The sequence below is a fragment of the Mytilus californianus genome, unplaced genomic scaffold (assembly GCF_021869535.1).
Source record: "Mytilus californianus isolate M0D057914Y unplaced genomic scaffold, xbMytCali1.0.p SCAF_7, whole genome shotgun sequence".
NCBI lineage: Eukaryota > Metazoa > Mollusca > Bivalvia > Mytilida > Mytilidae > Mytilus > Mytilus californianus.
The window spans coordinates 11,752,466-11,775,427 of NW_026262723.1; positions in this window are offsets into that span (position 1 = coordinate 11,752,466).

Below are 22,962 nucleotides of genomic sequence, written 5' to 3' on the forward strand. Positions count from 1 at the left end.
AGTCTGTGTTTCATTCACAGTTTCGTTAAATAACATGTCCGCAATGGCTAAAAATAGAACATAGGGGTAAAATGCAGTTTTTGGCCCTATATCTCAAAAACCAAAGCATTTAGAGCTAATCTGATGAAGGTAAAAATATTTATAAGGCCAAGCTCTGTCAGCCCTGAAATTTTCAGATGAATCGAACAACCCATTGTTAGATTGCTGCCACTTAATTGGTCATTTTAAGGTAGAGAAAATCTGACGTGGGTAAAAGTGTTTATTAGGTAAAGTTCTATCAGCCCTGAAATTTTCAGTTGAATCTGATAACCCATTGTTGGGTTGCTGCCACTAAATTGGTAATTTTAAGGAAGTTTTGCAGTTTTTGGTTATTATCTTGAATATTATTAATGATAGAGATAAACTGTGAACAGCAAAAATGTTCAACAAGGTAAGATCTACAAATAAGTACGATGACCAAAATTGTCAATTGTCCCCTTAAGGAGTTATTGCCCTTTAAAATCAGTTTTCACAATTTGTTCATTTAGTTTGCTTACTTTAAAAAATCTTCTCCTTTGAAACTGCTGAATCAATTTCAGCCAAACTTGGGCTGAATGTGTTTCAGAGTATCTAGTATAAATTTTGTATTTTGTTTTCTTGTACGTTTAGAACCATAGCCACTATGGCTAAAATGAAACATAGGGGTAAAATGCATTTCTTTGATTTTGAAGAAAATATGACAGATACAAAGAACATTTCAATGTAAGTTTTAAACCATTCATTACATTTATATTGAAAAGCAAAAATAATCATTGATGAAAGATTTAAGCAAACAATTACAGGTGATCGATTCAGGCTCTTGAGAGCCTCTTGTTTAAAGTTATATTGTTTAAAAAGCAAAATAGTTTAGAGCTGTCTTTATATCATTATCTTTGGCTTAATACACGTAATGATAAAATACATACCTATATTGCTATTTATTACATGCAGCATTCCTTAACAATACAATTGTAAGCTGTATTATACAGCATTTTCAGTTAGTACGTAAATTTACCATTATACCAGTATTCATTGCAAATAAAGAAAAAAAAATAGATATAAAACGCTTTGCAAAATTAACATCATTACCTCAATAAAATTTTAACCAGTTCACAGAGTATACATACTTCTGCTTAGCCCACCTAGCCCAAGAGCCAATGTTAGCTTTTCCTATTACTTGGCGTCTGTCGTCTCCGTCGTCCGTTAACTCATACAAAAAATACGTTACTCAGAAACTAGTTGTGCAAAATTGAACCGTAATTGACCACAATTGTCTTTTGGGTATGTACTTTTAAAAGTATGCCCGTTGAATCTGAACGAACATGGCTATCAAGGCTAAATATAGAACACAGGGGTTAAATGCAAGTATTGTGTATTATTTTGAAAACCGTTATACATAGCATAGAGGAACTCTGATTCATGCAAAAATGTTGACAAAGTTGAAATTAAGATACTGTCTATTTTAACCACTATAGTAAGACAACTTCCTATGGAATAAAATCACTTATTCATATCCCCGTTACTTGCTATGTTAAATTCTGCAATTTCAATCATTCATAGCTATCGTGAGTACTTCCCCTTTAACCGAGTTTTTTACGCAAAGCTTTTGAGGGGAACTTATAGATATTTATCCTTTTATCTCCCAAAGTCTAAGTTGTGGGGCACTAAACTTACCAGTATTGATATATTATATGTTGAAACTCGATGCGATATATAATCTGATAGACGTTGCAACCATAGATTATAATTCTTTTTCATCAAATGATGAATAACGAATGTAACTGTATGCCTGATTCAATGGGAAAGAGACATGACCATTATACAAGACAAGAAAATAATGTTTCACAACCTAACGCAGTGACCCATTTATATTAGGGACATTTTGTCCTAGCAACAAGACTATGGAACACACTTAACTTAAACATCCGAAATGTGAATCTCTACAATTTTTCAAAATGCACATTTGCACTCAACATGCTCAAAATATTTTAAAACGTTCCAATGCAATACTGTGTAGGTAATTATATTGGCCAAGCTCTTTGTGCTCGCTTGAGAAACGACTTGAGTTCTATATAAAGGCAATAGTAGTATACCGCTGTTCAATAGTCATAAATCGATGTAACTGAAACAAATTCGTGTCACAAACCACAACCGAGGGAAACACATCAACTATAAGAGGAAAACAACGGAACAACAGAAACACTGAACTGCTACAAAAATAAACGGCAACATACATAGAAACGGACTATTTGATAACATCTGCCATGCATATTCCTGGCTTGGTACAGGGCATTTTAAGAAAAAATTGTGGGTTGAACCTGGTTTTTTGGCTAGCCAAACCTCCCGTTTAAATGGCAATGTTTAAAACACCGCTAAAATGACAACAGTACGTGACAGGAATACAATACAAATAAACGCAAGAACACCAAGGACAGAGAAATACATAAATAAACAACATAATAGTACATTTCAACATGTAAACCACAGACTAACAACGAACATCTAAAATTGATTTACGACAGTACACAAGTACAGCGCAATAGAATTATGAACTGTGCGTCACAGGTAAATTTCTAAAAAATGAATATAAAATTGGGATTAAGTTTGTAATAGTGTTATTTGATGTAATTTCTAACCATTACAAGAATATTAATATAGAACTGTATAAGTAAAGGTGTAAATATTTTTATTTTCTAATCATGTTGGCTTTTCCTCTAAATCAAACTGTAAAAACAAATAAATCCTGTGCAGAAAATTGCTCCAAACTAAAAATTATATAAATGAACTTAATTGCTGATTAATTATCTTTACTTTTACATACATACAGAAAAAAAAATAGAATTAAAACAACAAACGGTAAGACATAACAAAATATCCAACCAGAATTAGACATGAAACATCATAACTAAATACATGAATGTTGGTTGTATAAATACCGAGACACGTCCAATAGAAAAGCGAATTCACACTCGGCAAAGCAGTCATATTCGAGAATAGGTCACGTTCTGTACTTAGCAGACCAGACGACGAAGATGTTAACCCACAATCTAAGACGTGGTAAAAATGACGTTTGTTAGTTTAGACACAGACACATCGTATAGATCAACTAATTCGTGATGGTGTCCATAAAATTTACGGAGCGTCATTTTTAATCTTTCTTCCTCATAACTCTGTTGGAGCAGTTTCTGCGTAAGGAGCACACTGAAGTCCGTATAGTGTTAACATGCACGAGCATAACGTATCAACTGAGATATGTAAACACCATACGATGGGGCAGAGGGCATGTTATTGCTGAGAAATGGGAAATTGATAATTGGGAAGTTGAAATCGTCCCGTTTGTCAAAGATTTTAGTGTGAAGTCGTCCATCTGTGTCAGTATTGAGGAAAAGATATAAATTACTTCCATGTCTGTAGTATTTGCATCCGTCATTAAAAGCTCTTTCTTGGAGTCGGAGGACACAAAATAAAAAGATTCACAAATTCTTCAGGCAACTTACAACACCACGTGTACAAATGCATCAACAGAGCTCATAATAAAATAATATGCAAGTTGACACATAAAACGTATGCAATTAGTACCAATTGGAATACCGACTGTCTGTTGAAATATCAATCCTCCAAACTCAACAAATAAATTGTTGATCAAAAAGTCCAGCATTTTGATATTATCATCTTCTGTATATTTTCTAATAGAATCAATGTGGTCCTTCACAAAATAAGAATAATTATAACATGTATAACCCAGAACAAGAAATGTATATCTACGATTTCCATTTTTATAGAAAAAGCTCTGTTAAATGAGATGGTCAAGTCGATCTTTCAACTGAGCATGGGGAATAGTAGTGTAAAGCGAAGAAAAAATAAAAGTTTAAATGTTGCTGCAAAATTGCAGAGATTGTGATCTAAGATTTAGCAGTAGACCTTTAGAATATTTAAAAATCCACATCTGATTGACACCACTAACCTATTCCTGCATATTTTAATACACTCCCCAAAACTGTCATTGTGATGTTTAAAAACAAATTCTCAATTCGTATTGTCCACTGTACACCGATTTAAGACATGAACTATTAGCGTCAACATTTAAATGAATAGTTTGCTTTTTGGGTCAACAGTACTGTAAGACAGAATAACCATTTATTCAGTTAGGTGAAGAAAAACAGTATCAAAAGCAAACCTTTTAACACTTGATGTTACTGCTTCTTCCTACGAAAAGAATCCAAAGCATTTCACACTGTAAATGTTGTATATGTTAGCGGCAATAAGTGACATTAGGCATTAAGCTTAAATCCTAGGCAATAAGCTAACGCCTAGGCAGTAAGTCTATTGCCCAAATAATGTTATGCATTCATTACTCTTAAATCCTAGAATTTAAACTAAAATCCTGAAATTATGTCCAGGCATTAATGTTAATGCCTAAAATGAAAATGGGAGTAAATAAAAAGAAATTTATTTAAACATTGTCAAAGTTAAAGTAAATTTTGTACATGATAAAAAACTGAAGTTTTAATTACACTAAATAAAATCATAAGTACAGTATTGATGTGAAAACTCATTGAATAAACCTATAATTCAAATTAACCACTGTTAATTCGTTGTTCCCCATCCATGCAGTAAGCATGTCATAAATATTTCCGTTTGACCACTCAATACTACCCTGTAATTGGAGATGTATTGACTTCCCGTGAACAATAACTATTTCTGGACACATAAGCATACATTCAGATATAACCTTAGCTGTAAATTCACGACCTTTGTCACTCTGCTATTTATGTGGCACACCAAATATTGTGAAAACAAAAACTAAATTAGAAGCCACATTTAAAGCACCTTTTGTCGTAAGAGCTCTAGTTATATATATGTTTAGGTAATCCTGGTACACTATAAGAAAATATAGTTTCCATCTTACTTTGATTAAATCAACCTGTCCTCGTCTATAAAACTCTTTGGATAAAACAGGTTTTACTACTACTCCCTTCCCTATGCACATTTTTGCATGGTACTATTTTCACAAAATGGAAGGAATAGTACAATGGAATCATGGGAAATGTTTGCGAAGCCATTATTAGGTGGTTTGATTCTACGGTCGCTTTGACATATTTCTTTATTTGTTTTTTTTCCCCCCAAAATATCACTCAGGGCCTCTAGAAAAACATAAACTTTTTGAAATTTCCCTGATCATTCTCTTTTACTTTAGTTACCAGTCTTTCAAACCTCCAATGGTAAAAAATGTCATATCATTTTAAATTTTAATAGTCTATAACTGCATTATTTTCTGATTTTGAAAGTTAAATATTTGCCAAATGATCATTGTACTTTTGCTTTGGGTATATGATCTTTGTTTTCTCTGATTCAAATTTTTATTCCGCAAAGATTCGAGAAATTTGTTCCTGAATAAATGTTAATAATCTAGATATTAAGAAGTGAAAAGACATGATGGGTATCTAATAAAACTTACATATACAATAAATCCGATGGAAAGATGACATGACTGGTAAAATTTCATATCTTCAGTTGTCTATTATAGACCATCCCAAACCGACTCGATCACTGAGCAAAACCACAAAGAAATACGAGTATATTCTGTTTTGAATACGAAAAATACTAAAAATGTATGATCTTTTAAATCAGTTTATATTATTTTTTGGCATATAATTTTTTTCAATATTATTCATCAGAATATTTTGCCGAATGTACATGTATTTGGAAGGTAAAAAAAAATCCCAAAGTCAATTTATTGCCTGAAATGATGTTTTGCAATAGGTTGAATAATCATCATCGGATTTCAGGAAATAAGCCTAATGCCTGAAAATTTCAGGCAATAACTTAATGCCTAGGCGTTAGCTTATTGCCTAGGATTTAAGCTTAATGCATAATTTCACGTATTGCCGCTAACATATACATTACAAAATAACATGTTTATTTTTTTTTTTCTATTACATTTTTCACCTTTTTCATATTTATATATTTATTGCCAAGCATATGCATGCCAATATTTATATCTGTGTTTTGATAAATTAGTGCATTATTTGTATACTAGGAGACATAATTGTAAAAACAACTTTGCTTGTTTCAGAATACTATCTATTTATTGCAAGTGTATGATATTGTTATGTGATGATTTATCTGAATAACTGTTGTTTAATCTAACATTATAAAGTCTTGTAGAATATAGTCCTAAAAATACACATAGATATATTAACACAATGTGTTTCTTTTCAGATGTCAAAGTTACAAATAAGTGTAACTAGGGATACTTCCGACAAACAGATAGATCAGAATGTTATCAATGAGGAAATTAAAAAAAGGCGTATGTCGGTATTTGCAGAGCATGATATAGTGATAAAAATAGCAAACACAAAACTGCACGTGAACAAGGATCAACTGATTGCTGAGTCGCCAGTGTTTGAAAAAATGTTAGCAAAACAATCAAAAGAAAAAGATCAACAGGAAATAGAATTGGATGGAAAAAACCTTAATGATTTTGTTGACTTCCTAAGGTGTACATTACCCGGAACTGATGATCAAATGACAGGTAAATTATAACGGCTCTCTTTCTTTGTTTGCTTGTTACTCTCTCTCTCTCTCTCTCTCTCTCTCTCTCTCTCTCTCTCAAAACTTTTGATTTTTCAACCCTGTATACCTCCATTCCCCATGTGAAATTAAAAAATCGTCTAAAAAAAATAATCCACAATGCTTTTCAACATAAAAATGGTAGTCTACGCCATAACTTTATTACTTTGGGATACCATGCGACATATTTTTGTTAATAGTGTATAAAAAGGTAAAACATGCTTCACAGAGGAACACGTGATCAGTATGCTGGAGTTTCTTATTGACAACATATTTGTTGAATTTAGAGGTAGACTTTTTCAACAAATTGTCGGCATTCCTATGGGAACAAACTGTGCGCCTCTCCTTGCCGACCTCTTCTTATTTTAATATGAATCGGAGTTCCGTCAGACACTTGTCAAAACAAGAAGATTAAAGAAGCCAGGTCATTGAATTTCACATTCAGATATATTGATGATGTTCTTTCCATTAACAATGCAAAATTTTCTGATAGGGTTCCATTAATATATCCCCCAGAACTAGAAATTAAAGAAACAACAGACACGGTTTCGTCCGCCTCATTTTTAGACTTATACATCGAATTTGACATACACGGTCATCTCAGTACCAGAATCTATGATATACAAGACGATTTTAATTTTGAAATTATCAATTTCCCTCACCTTAGTAGCAACATACCAACTTCACCTGCATATAGGATATACATTTCCCAACTTATTCGGTATTCAAGAGCTTGCAACTGCTACTCAGACTTTGTAAAAAGTCACCAGTGTCTGAGCAGAAAGTTGATGAACCAGGGGTATGTCAAAGAACGTCTTGTCCTTTTTTAAAAAAAAGTTCATCGGAAGGTACCTAGACCTTGCTGATAAATATTCCGTATCAACTTTACAAATAATACACGATGGTCTTGAAGTATAGATTCTGGGTACTTACGTTGTTTGCCTCTTAATGACGTGTTAAAGTATTCTTTTATTTGTCTTTTTGAATATTACTTTTACTGTTTAGTCTATTTTTGGTGATGTTCATTTGACGTGGCTGGGTACTTATACATCTCGTCATTGTGTTGTTGTGCTATGGTAAATTTTAGTGTTCTTGTCTCTCATTTTCGCTAATGTGATTTGTCTATATGCCTTTTTGTGTTTCGTTGTTACGTATTTGTTTTTTTTATAGTGATTAAGATTATAACACAATGTTGACTGTTTTACCCCTATTTTGAAATTTTTACCTATTATGTCTGATTGTTTTGTTCACACGTCATTGTCAATATAATAGAATTTTATGCAACTGTCATACAAATGAGAGGTTTAGCTAGTGTAAAACCAGGTTTAATCCACCATTTTCGACATAAGAAAATACTTGTACCAAGTCAGGAATATGACAGTTGTTATCCCTTCGTTTGATGTGTTTGAGCTTTTGATTTTGCCATTTGCTTAGGGACTTTCCCTTTTGAATTTTCCTCAGAGTTCTGTATTTTTGTGATTTTACTTTCTCTCTCAAAATTAATTGTCAATGTTAACTTCAATCCGTTTCCACCTCTTGTAGCACTCTAAGCTACTTAGTTTTTCATGGCAACCCGGAGGAAACCATAATATCTTGAGATAATCATCTACTGTTGACAGAAAAGTAGCCTAAAATCTTAGTAACTTCTAAGACTATTAGGCCACAGAAGCCTCAGAAATAAATTAAAAATAATATATAATAAATATTTGATTATAAAGCGCGATTCCTGAAGCCAATATGAATAATTTTCATACTGGATAGGTCAGATCATCCGATGTACTTCTACTAAGAACATACAGAAAGGGAAAACTTAAAATAAATGTCCCGGTTCTTTCTAAACGTTAATGTGTACGACTTTATTATATTATTTAAACAGTAGCACATGATAAAATTTGTGCATTTTCTCAGTTAAGACATGTCTTGATGCTGTGTTGATGATTGCTGATACATGACGTTAGTCATATGTGAATCAGACGTTGACGAGTCAATACAATTTCGAATCAAATCGGATTTGTACTTCACATTTTAACTCGGGATATCCATCGGTTATTTTAGAATCGTTTTCTTATAATTGTATTTTTATTTAACAGGTCATTACAGATTAACACAATCATGGCAATTCTAATAATACAAAATAGTTTTATTAAAGCTATTAAATCCACGACTCACTGTGTACTTACTGATCGAAATGGATAAAACGAGAAAAAGCTGACAAGAAATCCTTAGATTCTTTTTTTTAATTAAGCAATGAACAAAGTTGATATACGTATACAACATTCTAAAGAACATTCTACTCCTAACAACAACCATAATAACCCTATTTCTCGTATCAAACGTAAGCTAAAAGAACTCGCCAAGGAATTTGTTTTTGTTCCAGCTGATAATGCAGCTAATTATATCATTATTGTTTGACGTAAATTTTACATTGAGGTTCTGCAAAAGGAAATCACGAATTCACCAACATTCCAACTGACTCCTTTTTCGGAAAATTACATCTGTAACAAACATAAACTTTTAGCTACTTCTTTACAAGTATAACCAAACACAACAAAAGCTCCAACTATGTTATGGCTTCCGCAGCCGCACAAAATACCTTACAAATATAGATTTATTTTGTCTTCACGCCATTGTTCCACTACTTAACTGTCTATTCTACTTACTAGTACACGTGGTACAATCAAAAACCTGGTAATAAATTGTTCAAATAAGGTCTTTAAAAATAGTGGAATTAATTACTTTTGGAGTGTCAAAAATTCGTTGGCAGTACTTGATAAATTGCATGCTTATATTGGTGATTTCGAATCTGTTCAAAGTTTTGATTTTTCTACCATATATACCACTTTGCCTCATAATCTTATTAAGAAAAAATTCACACACCTAATTAAATGTGAATATAAACAGTCAGAATGCGAATATATGTGTTCAAATTCTTTTAGGTCATTTTTTAGTACATGTAACAACAAACAAAAGAACTATGTCAATTGGACATGCTTTGATGCTATAACTGCCCTTGAATTTTTACCAGATAAATTTTTTTTTCGCTATGGATATTCCGGATATCGTCTAGTTATCAGAATTCCAATGGGGACTAACTGTGCACCACTCAATGCGGACCTGTTTCTGTATTGTTATGAGTTACAAGTTATGACTAAAATCAGCAAAGACCCATCGAAACAACATCTGATACAAAATTTAATAACACTTTTAGATATTTAGATGATATATTGGTGCTCAATAATGACGACTTCAGTATGTACACTAAAGAGATATATCCTGCTTAACTGACTTTTAATAAAGCAAATACTAACAATGGACACTGCTCTTTCCTGGATCTTGATATCTATATCTGAAACGGGAAGCTTAATACAAAAACTCTTTTTTTTACTTTTCCTATTGTTAATTTTCCATTTTTAGATGTCACCATCTTATGGTGTGTATATATCTCAACTTGTTCGATTCGCTGATGTATGTAACAACATATTATGGTTATATTTTTACGAAGCACAAAAATGTCGGCATTCACCTCAATAGCTTACCAAACCTTTAAACAGACTTATCCAGAAGGGATATACAGTGGAAATCATTTCTAACCTCTCATTAAATCTGTCAGAATCTGTCAGGAGAACTGTTCTAGGACAGTATGTAGAACTGTCAGCCTGACACCTTTTAGACAGTTCCAGCTAGAACAGTTCTAACCTAGAACTGATTTGGTCAGTTCTACCTAGAACTGATTTGGACAGTTCTACCTAGAACTGATCCTGACAGTTCTACCCTAAAACAGTTTTAGACAATTCTACCTAGAACTGACTAAATATTTGGTCAGTTCTACGACTAGAACAGTTCTACGGTTAGAATTGATTTATAAATTCTACGGCTAGAATTGATTTATAAATTCTACGGCTAGAATTGATTTATAAATTCTACGGCTAGAATTGATTTATAATTCTACGGTTAGAATTGATTTATAAGTTTTAAGAACTCTTTGTCTTAAATATAAGGCTTCGGCAAAATAGCGATTTATATAGAGTGTTGTTATTTTTCCGGTGTTATTTAAGATTAATGGATTCCCTGGATCTGTCGATACCGGTACCAGAGGTCTTGAGTTCACTATTGCTGAAAGTTCTACCATTAACGTGTATGAGTTCGAGGTGAACAGCTCTTGTCCCTAAGCATGTGAAAAGAATTGCCCAAAGTTTTGAGTTGGCGTATTCACCACGGGTTTTACGTCCAAACGTGTCTTTTTCAATGTTAGTAAATTGAGGTGAAGGTTCAAGTCGGTCCTCTGGCAAATCACACATAATTTGACACTCGGTTTTTCCTCTTAGTTTGTGATATGTTATGCATCTGTGAATGATAGACGACACCAAGCGTTTCGCTCCAACTATCATGAATCCCTCGGATCTAATCGCTCCATCTGTGAAGTGGATTATTTTTAATCTTGTCATGGTAGTGTAGGACTAATAATGTTGCATGGTAATGGCGTCCGGGAAAGATCAATTTTGGGCATACGAAAAGCTTTTCAGACAGGTCACTGATTGTGTCTTTCTTGTCCCATAAGAACGGGGAAAACGTTTCAAAAAGGCTACAAGTGATGTCCAGTTGTAGAATCGATTGAATCTATCAGTTCCGATACATTAACAGTTGCATAATTTCTCCATCTTCATCTGGATCGACGAGTTTCTTTCTGTTTTGATAGAAAGGTTGTCTAGATCATTGTAACCCCTCACTACTATTAATTTTGTTGGCTGATACGGATCTTGTTTTTGAATCTGCAGGATTGCGATTCGTTGGTACATAGTTCCATTGACTTGGAACGCTAAACTTCCTTATTGTTTCTACTCAATTAGCAACGCAGATAAAGAATCTTTTCGTTTCGTTACTAATGTAACCTTAGACCACTTTATTGTCTGTGTAGAATTTTACAGTGTCTATATAATAAATTAAGATTATCCTTATGAATTGTGCGATCTCAACTGCTAATACGGCAGCAGATAGTTTTAGTCGTGGAATGGTGTGACCACTTGTTGGAGCAACGTTTGTCCCGGTTTTTTCTAAACGTTAATGTGTACGACTTTATTATATTATTTAAACAGTAGCACATGATAAAATTTGTGCATTTTCTCAGTTAAGACATGTCTTGATGCTGTGTTGATGATTGCTGATACATGACGTTAGTCATATGTGAATCAGACGTTGACGAGTCAATACAATTTCGAATCAAATCGGATTTGTACTTCATATTTTAACTCGGGATATCCATCGGTTATTTTAGAATCGTTTTCTTATAATTGTATTTTTATTTAACAGGTCATTACAGATTAACACAATCATGGCAATTCTAATAATACAAAATAGTTTTATTAAAGCTATTAAATCCACGACTCACTGTGTACTTACTGATCGAAATGGATAAAACGAGAAAAAGCTGACAAGAAATCCTTAGATTCTTTTTTTTAATTAAGCAATGAACAAAGTTGATATACGTATACAACATTCTAAAGAACATTCTACTCCTAACAACAACCATAATAACCCTATTTCTCGTATCAAACGTAAGCTAAAAGAACTCGCCAAGGAATTTGTTTTTGTTCCAGCTGATAATGCAGCTAATTATATCATTATTGTTTGACGTAAATTTTACATTGAGGTTCTGCAAAAGGAAATCACGAATTCACCAACATTCCAACTGACTCCTTTTTCGGAAAATTACATCTGTAACAAACATAAACTTTTAGCTACTTCTTTACAAGTAGAACCAAACACAACAAAAGCTCCAACTATGTACTGGCTTCCGCAGCCGCACAAAATACCTTACAAATATAGATTTATTTTGTCTTCACGCCATTGTTCCACTACTTAACTGTCTATTCTACTTACTAGTACACGTGGTACAATCAAAAACCTGGTAATAAATTGTTCAAATAAGGTCTTTAAAAATAGTGGAATTAATTACTTTTGGAGTGTCAAAAATTCGTTGGCAGTACTTGATAAATTGCATGCTTATATTGGTGATTTCGAATCTGTTCAAAGTTTTGATTTTTCTACCATATATACCACTTTGCCTCATAATCTTATTAAGAAAAAATTCACACACCTAATAAAATGTGAATATAAACAGTCAGAATGCGAATATATGTGTTCAAATTCTTTTAGGTCATTTTTTAGTACATGTAACAACAAACAAAAGAACTATGTCAATTGGACATGCTTTGATGCTATAACTGCCCTTGAATTTTTACCAGATAAAATTTTTTTTCGCTATGGATATTCCGGATATCGTCAAGTTATCAGAATTCCAATGGGGACTAACTGTGCACCACTCAATGCGGACCTGTTTCTGTATTGTTATGAGTTACAAGTTATGACTAAAATCAGCAAGGACCCATCGAAACAACATCTGATACAAAATTTAATAACACTTTTAGATATTTAGATGATATATTGGTGCTCAATAATGACGACTTCAGTATGTACACTAAAGAGATATATCCTGCTTAACTGACTTTTAATAAAGCATATACTAACAATAGACACTGCTCTTTCCTGGATCTTGATATCTATATCTAAAACGGGAAGCTTAATACCAAAACTCTTTTTTTTACTTTTCCTATTGTTAATTTTCCATTTTTAGATGTCACCATCTTATGGTGTGTATATATCTCAACTTGTTCGATTCGCTGATGTATGTAACAACATATTATGGTAATATTTTTACGAAGCACAAAAATGTCGGCATTCACCTCAATAGCTTACCAAACCTTTAAACAGACTTATCCAGAAGGGATATACAGTGGAAATCATTTCTAACCTCTCATTAAATCTGTCAGAATCTGTCAGGAGAACTGTTCTAGGACAGTATGTAGAACTGTCAGCCTGACACCTTTTAGACAGTTCCAGCTAGAACAGTTCTAACCTAGAACTGATTTGGTCAGTTCTACCTAGAACTGATTTGGACAGTTCTACCTAGAACTGATCCTGACAGTTCTACCCTAAAACAGTTTTAGACAGTTCTACCTAGAACTGACTAAATATTTGGTCAGTTCTACGACTAGAACAGTTCTACGGTTAGAATTGATTTATAAATTCTACGGCTAGAATTGATTTATAAATTCTACGGCTAGAATTGATTTATAAATTCTACGGCTAGAATTGATTTATAAATTCTACGGCTAGAATTGATTTATAATTCTACGGTTAGAATTGATTTATAAGTTTTAAGAACTCTTTGTCTTAAATATAAGGCTTCGGCAAAATAGCGATTTATATAGAGTGTTGTTATTTTTCCGGTGTTATTTAAGATTAATGGATTCCCTGGATCTGTCGATACCGGTACCAGAGGTCTTGAGTTCACTATTGCTGAAAGTTCTACCATTAACGTGTATGAGTTCGAGGTGAACAGCTCTTGTCCCTAAGCATGTGAAAAGAATTGCCCAAAGTTTTGAGTTGGCGTATTCACCACGGGTTTTACGTCCAAACGTGTCTTTTTCAATGTTAGTAAATTGAGGTGAAGGTTCAAGTCGGTCCTCTGGCAAATCACACATAATTTGACACTCGGTTTTTCCTCTTAGTTTGTGATATGTTATGCATCTGTGAATGATAGACGACACCAAGCGTTTCGCTCCAACTATCATGAATCCCTCGGATCTAATCGCTCCATCTGTGAAGTGGATTATTTTTAATCTTGTCATGGTAGTGTAGGACTAATAATGTTGCATGGTAATGGCGTCCGGGAAAGATCAATTTTGGGCATACGAAAAGCTTTTCAGAGAGGTCACTGATTGTGTCTTTCTTGTCCCATAAGAACGGGGAAAACGTTTCAAAAAGGCTACAAGTGATGTCCAGTTGTAGAATCGATTGAATCTATCAGTTCCGATACATTAACAGTTGCATAATTTCTCCATCTTCATCTGGATCGACGAGTTTCTTTCTGTTTTGATAGAAAGGTTGTCTAGATCATTGTAACCCCTCACTACTATTAATTTTGTTGGCTGATACGGATCTTGTTTTTGAATCTGCAGGATTGCGATTCGTTGGTACATAGTTCCATTGACTTGGAACGCTAAACTTCCTTATTGTTTCTACTCAATTAGCAACGCAGATAAAGAATCTTTTCGTTTTGTTACTAATGTAACCTTAGACCACTTTATTGTCTGTGTAGAATTTTACAGTGTCTATATAATAAATTAAGATTATCCTTATGAATTGTGCGATCTCAACTGCTAATACGGCAGCAGATAGTTTTAGTCGTGGAATGGTGTGACCACTTGTTGGAGCAACGTTTGCTTTTTCTCAGGATTAAACACAACAGTTAGTCGTGCGGAGATAAGAAACAGCTGCCATGGCCTTGGTGACAGTTTTTACTGAGATACGAAGGGTTTTGATGTCAAACAGAGTATCTGTCCAAGATTTCCATTCAGTTGCTGTGTCATCAGAGATAGTTTTTTGAAACTACATTTTTCCTAGTAGGAGTTTTCCGTGTATAACATGTTTAACCACCGGAGCTAAAAATCCAAGAGGATCGTAGATGCTCTTTGTTGTTGGTAAAATTTCTCTCCGTGCTATCGGTTTATTTTCGGATGCTAATTGAAATAGGACGTTGTCAGTGTTCAGAGTCCAAGACTACGTTGCAGAGGTTTGCCTTCGGCCTTTGAGTCTAGATCCTTAAGGTTGGAGGCCTAATCACTAGCTTGAAATGCAGACATAACTTCCGCAAAGTTAAAGGAGAACTTTTTACGCCTAAACTTTTTGCTAATTCTTGATGGTGTCTTCCGTGAATTTGACTGCTTCCTCTTTTGTATGGCACGACATAAGACCATCGTCGACCTAGAAGTGTCTTGTCACAAAGTGTGTAACGTGACTGCCGAACGTGTTCTGATGCCTGATCCGCCTTTTTGAGTCCAAGCTTATCAACGGCAGTTTATGGACTATTTCCAAACACACAAATCCTCTTGTACTATTCGGCAAGGTTTTCGTTTAGGTCGTTGTTTTAAATTGATGCGATAGAAACCTTAGGCAGTTTTGGTGTTCTTTTCTGACTACAAAACAGTGAAACATGTCCAGATTTGAACAATGATCTCTTAGTAGTTTCAAAAATAGTTGCAGTAACTGCTGACGTTCAAAATCACCAATCTTTGAAAGAAAGGAACGATGATAAGCCTGGAACGTCATACATATGAAGACCAAATGTCAGAAGCAGATGAACTACGAATTTGTAAGACACTAAAACGGACGTTGCGTAGCACCGTTACCGTTCCGCGACCCAAGACAGCCATTTACAAGCAACAGACAACAATTTCTTCATCGTACCAATCTGTTAAGCGCCAGGTTTAGTGGGAACCCGGTAAAACGATGATTGCAAGTCCTTCGTTACATGGTTTATGTAATTTTCCCTGAATTCAAACTTGCTTATACATGGTTGAAACGTTGATGGTTGTCCGGTAAGCCAAATGTTTGTTATTTTGACGTGTAATACGAGAGAAACGTGTTGTTTGTTAATTCAAGTCTCTCCTATTACTTCGAGGGCGTGGTGTGTCTCTAATAGGCCTCTTCCAATAAAATGTAAAATATGGCAATGCTCCTTAATCGGTGGAAGGCTTTCTGTGAGTTATACTTACTGCTAATAATGCATTATGACTTCAGGAGAAGAAATTTCGTCCCTTTTATAATTATCGGGAAGGTAGTCACATTCTATTAATACAGGCAAATCAATTCTTATAGAACCATATATTGATTCCATGACGAAATATCTTCCTTTTTTCCCGGAAGAGACTACTCTTGATCTGCCGGAGAATGTTCATGAGGTTAAGTTTTCCGGTTTGACTTCCTGTCAAAAAGACAGAAGAATTCTGGCGTGACAAGAGATCGGTTGCTTTGGTCGTCAATGATTGTATACATCCGGATATCTTTGTTCCAGTTGTTCTTGTGATACACATTTACAGATGGTATTTTTGCACAACATTTCCCGCGATAAGGATCCTTGCAAATTAATGTGGTGTTGTGTTGTTTACTCCCACACTTTATAACTTATATGTGCATTGTATTCTCGACTCTTGTGCGTGGTGGACTCGCAACACATTGTTTTGTTTCAATAGACCTTTGAGTTCATCTATTGACTTGGCTCGGAACGTGCACGTGCAACATTTAATTAACGAATCTTGGTATTGTGCAAAATACAACGACTTTCTTTGCTGGCGTCTCCAGATTGCTGCCCAAATGCTGTTTAATGATCAATTTAGCCATAGAGTGAGATGTGAACAATGGCGCAGCACATTTTGTAACTTGTGTCACTTTCGGTCCAAAGTTGAACCCAGGATCGTTCTTAATTTGAGTAATTTCCCTGATGAACGCAGATAATTCTGTAAAAGGTGGAAAGGCAACGTCGTGGTTTAATTTGTATCTAGATGCCCTTAATAACCACTTTTTCTGATTTCCATAAGCCGATTTGGCAATAATAGGGTTAATTCCAGACGGACAGACAAAATAAGCAAGAAAACATCCCAGCTTGGAAGTTCATAAATTCATAAAGACGTGAATTGTCCTTGTAAAATGTTGGAAAGTCTATTCATGAGAGATGCATCTAACATTTCAGGAGCACCACACCGCTGATCAAGTCTCTGCCATGATCTTTGTATACCTCTTCTTTGGTTGTTGGCATTCGACGCCGTCATGGTATAAGCCACTTAACCAGTATATTTATCTGTTCCGATTTGGAAACTGGTATCTCGTCTATGAAACTTGATTTCCAAGAGTGAAAGGATTCAGCTCGGTCGTTAAAATCTGTTAACCGGGAGAACAGAAGGCCTTGTGTAGAAAAAACCTGGTAAACTCCGATGTGGGTTGATATGTTAGTATGCAGCACGGATCTCTGTTACTGTATTTGCCGTTCCCAAATCTTGGAATAAAGAAACTTCTGGTGACTGAGCATCTGCAGGAAAGACAGCAGGTGTTTGGGATGACAAGTTCCATGCCATGGATGGCACGAACGGTGATTCATGACAGAAGTTTGTTTTTCCTCTTGTTCGCTTGTCACTTCCTGTACAATAGTTGTTTATTGACGAAATCGTGCACCAGTTGTAGCGGTTCTTAAGTTCGTTTGGAAGATTGCATAATGCTTGTCTGTAGTCGTACTCTCAGGAATGGACCTCTGCGTCTACGGCTGCAGCTTCTCTTTGTATCACGAAAAGGTTCAAATTGGCTCTCAGTTCAGCTTTTCCTGGGTTACACGTGCAAACCTCTTGTTGGACTTGAGCTTTCCTGCGTATGTTGTTTTTTTTTTGTTCTGCTCGGATGGCTTCTTGCACCAATTTAGGCGTTGATCTCAGCTTGTCTGAACAGAACTTTTTCCTCTAATATTGCCTCCTGTTTAAGGATCAGGGCATGTTATTTGGCAAAGGCTGTTTTAGATTTAGCAGCCTCTTCTTTTGTACGCTTCCTCCGTGCTAGGCTAGACATGTCAGATACGATGGATATTCCGCTATGTGAGTTTTCTTAGCATTTGATGTCTTTGTTTTAGTGGATTCAGTCTTTTTCAGAGCAAGGCGATGCTCGTGTAGAGATCTAATGACCAGGTCCGCATTGGACAGTCGAATATCCGTTGAAAGATTACACGTTTCCGTGTCCTTAAGATTGTCAAACATGTCCAACGTTCTGGTCTTCTTCAAAGAGTTCAGTTACTCATCTGTGAGCCCGCTATAATAAGTACAGGCTTGTACAATTTTGTCATGTGCTGTTAGCAGTAGCTGGAGCTCGTTAGGAGGCGTATCCTATAACTGGAATTCTAGATCTGGCCAGAGGGGCTCTAGCTCCTGACAAAACTTGCTACGTTTCTCTGTGAATGCTCCTTTGCCTTTTTCCGTGAATTCACGTATTTGCCTAGTCACGGGATTTTCCTCTTAGTGTTGAAAATCAGACGGATTTTCTTGTGGCTCTTCAATAGCGTAACCTTCTGTGACTGAACGTCTTGCTGCTCTACGTGACTGAGATCCATGATGTTAATCAACTAACGGATAGGTTAATAAAATTGAACTAACTCAACGTTGTTGTTTTGCTGTCCGGGACACACCAGCTGTGTTGTTTAGTCTCAAGGTAACAGCTACGAACGATGCTTCGTAATTTTTCCTGTTCAGGGTATGTGTAGACAAGTTGTTGTTAATTAACTGTACTTGCCGGACAAGTATGTATAACAAAGTGACTTAATCGCAATCTCGGCGAATATATATGAAGCAACTTGTTTTGAAAAATGTAATTATAATACTAATATTTCACCAGAATGATTACAGTAGTCAATGTAATGGTAAACTGCAATAAAACAAAAAGCAATACTAACAATGTGTACGAAAAGAATATAGTAAAGTTTAAATATGATATTAATCAATCAAGCAAAAATGAAAATAGAATTAAAAGTTGAAATCTCTGATATAGATACTTTACATATCATATCCATTTAATAAAAAAAACTGATCCAAATTAACGGAAATAATCGGATTTAATTCTCAAAAATTATAGATGAATCAAATGTACTCGTAAGTGATATTTCTCAATTTCCTCAAAAAATCAAATGTCGTCCATTTGACATATTTTGAACTTCTGAAGCAGACGCTGTGTACGTCACGTAGTAAATTAAATATGATGATGTAAGAAATCGGTCCATTGCGATTTGTTCCGGATAATTTATAAATATAATAATAAACATTGAAATTGAAACAGAATTGCACTTCATGACAATTCCGTGCAATTACTTATGAACCTTATGAGCAATTTTTTTTAGAATTGTAATATGTTACAACTAATGAAAACAATGAGATCAAGTTCGATCTTGATGATTTTCCATTTTGCCGTCCAGAAGTTATGGTTCTTGATAGATTGAAAAATAGCACTTTATGTCTTTTTCTTGCAATAACTGATGAACTGTTTAACAAATTCTCCTAAAACTTTAATATGAGGTTGTTGTTCCAATTGTCGTTACTTCAATCCCGTCCTCTTTCCCCAGAATGTGACCTACTGAATTAGACTTATCAACAGGTTTGTACTTACGTGAGGAACACAATGGGTGCCACATGTGGAACAGGATCTGCTTACCCTTCCGGAGCTCACACCCGGTTTTTGGTGGGGTATGTGTTGCTTACTCTTTAGTTTTCTATGTTGTGTTTTGGTATTGTCGTTTATTTTTTAGTATTTGTCTTTTTTGTGATTGTAATGGCGGTGTCAGTTTACTTTTGATTTATAAGTTTAAATGTTCCTTTGGAATATTCATCTCTCTTTTACTGATGACAAAAAAAATGGTCAAGATAGATGTTGGCGATTATCCTTTTCGTCAACGGTGTTAGTTGCTATCGAAATATGAGTTCTAAATGTTTTCTTCCTGTTTTTAAATTAAATTCACAATATTTATTCATGATGACTTAATTTTTTTTTACAGACAAAATAGTACATTTAGTCACTCCGCTTGCAGATGAATATCAGACAACAAAAACGCTACTAAAGGCAGACGATTTCCTTTCAAACAAAAGCAGACAACTTGGTGATAGAATTAGTTCTCAACAGGTTATCTCAAATATATTACAGGCTGAATCACACAACCTTACATCGTATCTAGAAGAATCAATTGCAATTGCGTCGAGGAAATTGTTTAATAGATTGGTAGCTAATCCAAAATTTAAGGAAATTAGTTCTGAAACGAGGATGAAAATTGCATTCAAACGTTGGAGCGACGTCGATCAAGTTTTTGAATCGTCTGGTAATACTCAGGGAATAACAGAGAGTACTGACTTTTACAAACCTTACCAAATGCCAGCATTTGCTTCTTCAACGGTGGGGGGTCTATATCAACATGACCAAGCAAGGTCTTCTATAGGGCAAACCAGTTTTTCTTTTGGTGTACAACGTAGCAATGTTCCGACTCCAGACTTAAATTTCAACCTTAAACAATTCATGCAACGTAATTAGCTTCAGTTATATATCTTGTTGTTGTTAAATATCACGATCGGATTTTTAGTTCACTGTAAATAGCTTAAAACTAAAATAAAATAGTATACGGATTTGACGTAATTTGATGTCGTATCCAAATTAGTTTATTTGATAATAACTGTCTGTATAGCAGTTGGTTCGAGTTCCTGCTGAAGGTAAATCCAATAATAAAACAACTTGAGGATGCAATGGAATGTGGAATTAATTGGTCGTTTTGTATTTTTTTAGCCATGGCGTTGTCAGTTTGTTTAACTATGAGTTTGAATGTGTCTTTGGTATATTTCGCCTCTCTTAATCATTCGTAAGAACTTTCAATTAGTAATTCCATCATACATTGTTTGTACCTCCACCGTAATGTAAGCTACTTAACGAAAACCCCTTGCAAACAAGCACTTAAAGTTTGTACATGATTCTAGAAAATGGGAGTATTTTCAAACTTGTTAGCACTTGTGTATAGTTTAAGTTGCAAGTAATTTATTACACTAATTTCATTGGTTTCGTTAAAATTTCTTTTGTATACAAATTTACTAGTCCCTAGAGTACACAGAAATTAATTGATTCCAAAATATGCAACAAGGAAGCTTCCACGATCGACACTATATTTAATAGCCGTTTATTTCATATTCCAATACAACAACTGATTAGTCATTAACAAAACCAGTTCATAATGAACCTCAGACAGAAACTTAAATACATAATCAACTTATAGACCAACAAAACAACAATTGATAATTCATCAGATAAGATAGACAATGTGAAATCAACTTTTAGTCAAACAACTAAAAATACCTGTACAAAGTCAAGGATCGTCCTACATGCAAGTAGAATAATATATAAATATATTACAAATATTAGATTATCAATAAAATAAATCCAAATGTTCGTCAATTTCATATTTGACGTAGATGAGACATGACTGTGTCTTCCATATTTATGATTAAGTTTGGTTGTTTTTTTTCTAGATAAAATGTATACTACACTGACCAATCCACTACAAGTAACTGATTAGCATGTGTATGGTTATAAATGTGTCATGAATTGTTTTGTTTTTTTAATTGAAGATGTTTTCAATCTTTAGTATGAATGCAATATCATTTAGGTTTTTTGTTTTCCTTTTTGTATGTTGTGATTTGTTTTGTTTTTATTTTTTTAATTTTTTACAATGTTAACATGTTCTTATTTTATAAATTGAAAATATGAGTAGAAAGACTTTATTATAATGTGTTTATATTATAATTTGATAACGTTTTGTAAATGAAATTGAAAATTGCAATGAATGTGTGAATAAATATTAAGTAAATCACAGTATTTTTGCTATAAAAAACCATGTAAATCACACACTACAAACTAAAAAGAAATAGTGAATACAAATAAATCCATTCATCCCTGAATATGAAACTACCGTTCCCCTGAGAACTACAATGGCTACAATTTGTTAAGATGTTTATTCACTTCCTTGTTCAATGGTATTTTAATCGCGGCAGCTGGTATGGTGTTCGATGAAATACAAGTACCAGAGGTATGTACATTGTCTTAACACATGATCGCCATAAAAATGGTCAAAGATTATACGTTAAACCTTTATTCAGGATTGATTTCATTAGAAACATGAGGAAAACTCAAAGCAATTCTGAGAAAAATAAATACATGAACAGCCTAATGACCAATAAAAGATTGGGGGAAAAAGAGGGGGGGGGGGGGGGGTAAAAAGAATAATAAAACACATGATCGCCATAAAAATGGTCAAAGATTATACGTTAAACCTTTATTCAGGATTGATTTCATTAGAAACATGAGGAAAACTCAAAGCAATTCTGAGAAAAATAAATACATGAACAGCCTAATGACCAATAAAAGATTGGGGGGGAAAGAAGGGGGGGGGGGGGTAAAAAGAATAATAAAACATATGATTAGAGTTTTGCCGGAGGACTACTAGTCGTGTTTGTTTTATCAATGATAACGGGTTGTTGGGTTTGACCTTTACCGCAAATTTCGTGTTATCCTTACAAAATTTGTCAATTATGCAGAATATAGGATCATCAAAACAAAGAATCCCTATAAATTAATGTATATATATACCCTGCTTACCTTAAAAATAGTCTCTTGATCAAATTCGTAAGAATATTTAAAAAAAACGTAAGCTTCTAATCATAAGTCTGACAGTCAACCCTTGGTAGTTGCGCCTGTTAAACGCGTAAAGATAAGGTAAAATATATAACTTATCTCCGGAAAAAAGTCCAAATTATACTGTGCTTTTCCATTCTTTTGTGGTCGACTATTTGGTTTTTTCCTTTTTACTTATTTACGAAAGAAATTTAAACAATTACATTAACCCCCTTTCCTAGAAGATATAAATCAAACTTGTTTCACAGTTTTTCCGAGTTAGTTAATAAATTTTTAAGCTTT